This window comes from Salvelinus alpinus, chromosome 4 (genome assembly GCF_045679555.1).
Source record: "Salvelinus alpinus chromosome 4, SLU_Salpinus.1, whole genome shotgun sequence".
NCBI classification, from domain to species: domain Eukaryota; kingdom Metazoa; phylum Chordata; class Actinopteri; order Salmoniformes; family Salmonidae; genus Salvelinus; species Salvelinus alpinus.
Genome location: NC_092089.1, coordinates 99,601,638 through 99,607,826, shown reverse-complemented (window position 1 = coordinate 99,607,826; position 6,189 = coordinate 99,601,638).

Here is a 6,189-nt window from a genome sequence, read left to right as displayed (position 1 = left end):
ACATTCACGAGCAACATGTAATTTCAATGGGTCTCCGTGCATAGAGACATAAATTATATTGATGCCAAAGGGTAGGAGCGCTGATCAGATTGATGCCAAAGGGAAGGAGCACTGATCAGATTGATGCCAAAGGGAAGGAGCACTGATCAGATTGAAAATCAGACATAAATGCAGTGTGTGTGTAATCAAGCCTCTGTTGTGTGGCTGCAGGCTGTGTGAGGCTGCAGGGTGTGTGAGGCTGCAGGGTGTGTGTAATCAAGCCTCTGTTGTGAGGCTGCAGGCTGTGTGAGGTTGCAGGGTGTGTGAGGCTGCAGGGTGTGTGTAATCAAGCCTCTGTTGTGAGGCTGCAGGCTGTGTGAGGTTGCAGGGTGTGTGAGGCTGCAGGCTGTGTGAGGCTGCAGGGTGTGTGAGGCTGCAGGCTGTGTGAGGCTGCAGGGTGTGTGAGGCTGCAGGGTGTGTGTGTAACCAAGGAATCCATTGTACGTCTGTCATTACAAAGCTCATACATCAAGCCCATAGCAGGTGTTCTGCTGAGGTAACACAACACTCACATTGAACAAGAGAGAACATCACAATCAAATCAAATTGTATTTGTCACATGCGTCGAATAGAACAGGTGTAGCAGTGAAATGCTTACTTTCAAGCCCTAACCAACAATACAGTAAAAAAATAAATAAAAATAAAAACCTTAAAAAAAGAAGAAAAATAATAATAAATAAGAGTAACAAATAATTAAAGAGCAGCAGTAAAATAATAACAATAGCGGGGCTATATACAGGGGGTACCGGTACAGAGTCAATGTGGAGGCTATATACAGGGTATTACGGTACAGAGTCAATGTGGAGGCTGTTTACAGGGTATTACGGTACAGAGTCAATGTGGAGGCTGTATACAGGGGGTACCGGTACAGAGTCAATGTGGAGGCTATATACAGGGGGTACCGGTACAGAGTCAATGTGGAGGCTATATACAGGGGGTACCGGTACAGAGTCAATGTGGAGGCTATATACAGGGGGTACCGGTACAGAGTCAATGTGGAGGCTATATACAGGGGGTACCGGTACAGAGTCAATGTGCGGGGGCACCGGTTAGTCAAGGTAATTGAGGTAATGTGTACATGTAGGTAGAGTTATTAAAGATAGCGGGGGAGATTAAACATATTAAACACACACACACAGACATGAGGTCTCCTATTTCACATGATGTGTTGTATCTCAGTCTGGGAGGTCTCCTATTTAACATGATGTGTTGTATATCAGTCTGGGAGGAGGTCTCCTATTTAACATGATGTGTTGTATATCAGTCTGGGAGGAGGTCTCCTATTTAACATGATGTGTTGTATATCAGTCTGGGAGGAGGTCTCCTATTTAACATGATGTGTTGTATCTCAGTCTGGGAGGAGGTCTCCTATTTAACATGATGTGTTGTATCTCAGTCTAGGAGGAGGTCTCCTATTTAACATGATGTGTTGTATCTCAGTCTGAAATGGAGCCAACAGAGTAAAGCTCCAGTGGAGAGATATGAACCTCATGACATCATGTCTCTGTAGACTAGAGGCTCGGTCAAATCATGTAGCTAAAGTAAATAATGGACCTAGAATAGAGGGGAATGAATAAGATCTACTACGGTGTTGTCGTAACCAGAGAACCAACCATCAACCGTATTCAGAGCTCAGAGACGAAGGGTTAAGGAATGGTAGTTCCCTTGGGATGATCTTTCTCTCACTCCTATAGAGAAACATTGCCAGTAGAATGGCCTTACTGAAGAGCTCAGTGACTTTCAACGTGGCACCGTCATAGGATGCCACTTTTCCAACAAGTCCGTTTGTCAAAGGAGGAATAACGGTCTGGGGCTGTTTTTCATGGTTCAAGCCCCTTAGTTACAGTGAAGGGAAATCTTAACTAGACAACATACAATGACATTCTAGACGATTTTGTGCTTCCAATTTTGTGGCAATAGTTTTGGGAAGGCCCTTTCCTGTTTCAGCATGACAATGCCCCCGTTTCACAAAGCGAGGGCCAAACTGAAATGTTTTTTTTTTCCGAGATCGGTGTGGAAAAACTTGACTGGCCTGCCCTGACCTCAACCCCATTGAACACCTTTGGGATGAATTGGAACGCCGACTGCTAGCCAGGCCTAATCGCCCAACATCAGTGCCTTACCTCACTAATGCTCTTGTGGCTGAATGGAAACAAGTCTACTCAGCAATGCTCCAACATCTAATGGAAAGCCTTCCCAGAAGAGTGGAGGCTGTTATAGCAGCAAAGGGGGGACCAACTCCATATTAATGCCCATAATTTTGGAATGAGACGTTTGACGTGCAGGTGTCCACATACACTATGTGACCAAAAGTATCTGTTCACATAAAATCTAGAAATGTACTTGAATTAAATGAATTCCTTTATAGGGATATACTTTTACAACTTTTGGACATAATAATTTCATATAAGAATAAAGACAATGTTGACCAAAAGGGGATTTCAGCTGTTTACTATTGTACTCATAATGAATGACTTCTCAAAAGCCCTCTGGAGTTGCAGCTTAATTACCACTTCTTTCACCACTTGGCTACTTTTTCCTGTAATGAGTTAATTAATCCGTTTACTAAATACATCTTAAATCAATATGATATTAACATATTGTAATAAATAACGAATGTGCATTTCTAACTATAGCCTGACAGCTGAGGAGAAATTGCTACAGCAATGTAAGAGTCATTTTCAGCATATTTCCTCATCTTTGCCAAGTTATCCAAATATCTACTTGAGATTTATTCTAGCAGGACAGAATATTCTATTTCAGTAATATTTTAATGAATTGCACACAGAGCAAATTGAAATCCAAATGTTAATGGGTTTTAGTGCAGAAAGAGAGAGAGAGAGAGAGAGCGAGAGAGAGCGAGAGAGCAAACCATGGTAATTACTGAAACCGAAGAAGTAAAAATAGTTGCGGGCGTTTGCAGAGCCAGAGAAAAAGTTAATTCCTTCCCACTGAAGGCACTGGACTCATCTGAAATGGGACCCTTTTCCCATAGTGCTCTAGCCAAAAGTAGTGCACTCTATATAGAATAGGGTGCCATTTTGGATGCACACACAGTCACCGCGGGAGGGGAGAGGGGACAGTACAGTGGACTGCAGCAGATCTAAAGTGGAGGATGAGACTGCGTGCAGCTCAGACCCTCTGTTACATGTCACAGAATCTTGATGTAATTATATTAGTCCATCACAAATATCCTCAGAGAAAAATGGAAAATATGTGATTTGGACACATTAGTGTCCAAATCACAGTTGTTGTTTTGACAGTTGAAACTACAGTACGTTTAGGGTCCGCTGGCCCAACAGTTGTTGTTTTGACAGTTGAAACTACAGTATGTTTAGGGTCCGCTGGCCCAACAGTTGTTGTTTTGACAGTTGAAACTACAGTACGTTTAGGGTCCGCTGGCCGAACAGTTGTTGTTTTGACAGTTGAAACTACAGTACGTTTAGGGTCCGCTGGCCCAACAGTTGTTGTTTTGACAGTTGAAACTACAGTACGTTTAGGGTCCGCTGGCCCAACAGTTGTTGTTTTGACAGTTGAAACTACAGTACGTTTAGGGTCCGCTGGCCCAACAGTTGTTGTTTTGACAGCTGAAACTACAGTACGTTTAGGGTCCGCTGGCCCAACAGTTGTTGTTTTGACAGTTGAAACTACAGTATGTTTGTTAACTCTATCTTGTTGAGGATACACAACACAGTTGTGAGTTTAGGCGGTTATTGCAATGCAAAACAAATAACACCCATCATCAATTGTATTTTATCATGAACATTTGGACAATACAATAGCAGCAGTCCCTGCCAGAGACAGCAGTGACAAGTATCATATATGGATTCCATCCCATAAATGTTTTCATAAAAACACTTTAATCAAAATGTATTAAAAAGCCTAAGTCTTTCACAGGGTGTAATAAAACAGTGTTTCCTTCTCTACTGTTTAGCTGTGGATGCCCCTGTTCCTGTGGTAGGTTTACTGCCTTACTCAACACAGTACACCATCTGGCTGGCCCTGACTGAACCTCCCCCTCTCCTCCCAATAAAAACGTCCATAAAGTCTCATTTGTGCTACACCGACTCATCTTTAAAGTGGTATACATGTTAAACCGGGTCGAATAGGGCTATCTTCTGTATAACACCCCTACCTTGTCACAACACAACTGATTGGCTCAAATGCATTAAGAAGGAAAGAAATTCCACAAATTAACTTTTAACAAGGCACACCTGTTATTGAAATGCATTCCAGGTGACTACCTCATGAAGCTGGTTGAGAGAATGCCATTATTAAATATATATTGATTTGTTGAAAACTTTTTGGGGGTTACTACATGATTCCATATGTTTTATTTCAATGTAGAAGTGAAATGTGTTGTTTTACAGGGTCAGCCATAGTAATACAGAGCCCCAGGAGCAATTTAGTGTTAAGTGGCTTGCCCAAGGACACAGCGACAGATTTTCCACTCTGTCAGCTCAGGTATCGCAGAGAGGTATCAATGTTACAGAATTCATGTTGTGATCCAAATGATTCACAACAGGCCGACAACAACTAATGAATTGGCTGAGCCGCACATCAGTTATCTCCTGCTTTGTGTTAGCTGTGTGTTTGTTACACGTGCACACTGTGAGGCCCGTGTGGGTGTACTGTACTGAAGCAGCAGAGATACAGGGTTATATCAGGTCACAGCAGTTAAGACCGTGGGTGTACTGTACTAGAGCAGCAGAGATACAGGGTTATATCAGGTCACAGCAGTTAAGACCGTGGGTGTACTGTACTGGAGCAGCAGAGATACAGGGTTATATCAGGTCACAGCAGTTAAGACCGTGGGTGTACTGTACTAGAGCAGCAGAGATACAGGGTTATATCAGGTCACAGTAGTTAAGACCGTGGGTGTACTGTACTGGAGCAGCAGAGATACAGGGTTATATCAGGTCACAGTAGTTAGTCGATCCATCCATCTACAGATAGCTGTGTCTCTTTCAGAGATAGAAAGTCATATAGGTGTTTAAATATTCGATGTATTCAGGCAAGCTGTGAAAACTAAGGATGAGGCTGAAATAGCACCCTATTCCGTATATAGTGCTTTTGGTCTAAAGAAAGTAGTGCACTATGTTGGGAATAGGGGGCCATTGCAGAAACAGACTAAAAGCTTGGTCTTCTCTGGTAGCCTTGTTAAAGTGGGATGATGGGTCTGTACCTGCAGGACGGATGGTCTCTCTCTCTCTCTCTCTCTCTCTCTCTCTCTCTCTCTCTCTCTCTCTCTCTCTCTCTCTCTCTCTCTCTCTCTCTCTCTCTCTCTCTCTCTCTCTCTCTCTCTCTCTCTCTCTCTCTCTCTCTCTCTCTCTCTCTCTCTCATCCCAGTGCATTTGGAAAGTATTCAGACCTCTTGACTTTTTCCACATTTTGTTACGTTACAGCCTTATTCTAAAATGTATTAAAACGTTTCCCCCCCCTCAATCTACACACATACACAATACCCCATAATGACAAAGCACAAACACGTTTTTTGAAATGTTTGCAAATGTATTAAAAATTAACAACTGAAATATTACATTTACATAAGTATTCAGACTCTTTACTCAGTACTTTGTTGAAGCCCTTTGGCAGCGATTAAAGCCTTGAGTCTTCTTGGGTATGACGCTACAAGCTTGGCACACCGTATTTGGGGAGTTTCTCCCATTCTTCTCTGCAGATCCTCTCAAGCTCTGTCAGGTTGGATGGGGAGCGTCACTGCACAGCTATTTTCAGGTCTCTCCAGAGATGTTAGATTGGGTTCAAGTCCGGGCTCTATCTGGGCCACTCAAGGACATTCATAAACTTGCATTGTCTCTCCTGCGTTGTCTTGGCTATGTGCCTAGGGTTGTTGTCCTGTTGGAAGGTGAACCTTTGCCCCAGTCGGAGGTCCGAAGTGCTCTGGAGCAGGTTTTCGTCAAGGATCTCTGTACTTTGCTCCGTTCTCCTATGCCTTGATCCTGACTCGTCTCCCAGTCCCTACCGCTGAAAAACATTCCCACAGCATGATGCTTCACCGTAGGGATGGTAACAGGTTTCCTCCAGATGTGACGCTTGGCATTCAGGCCAAATAGTACAATCTTTGTTCCATCATACAAAATAATCTTGTTTCTCATTGTCAGATAGTCTTTAGGGGGCTTTTGGTCAACT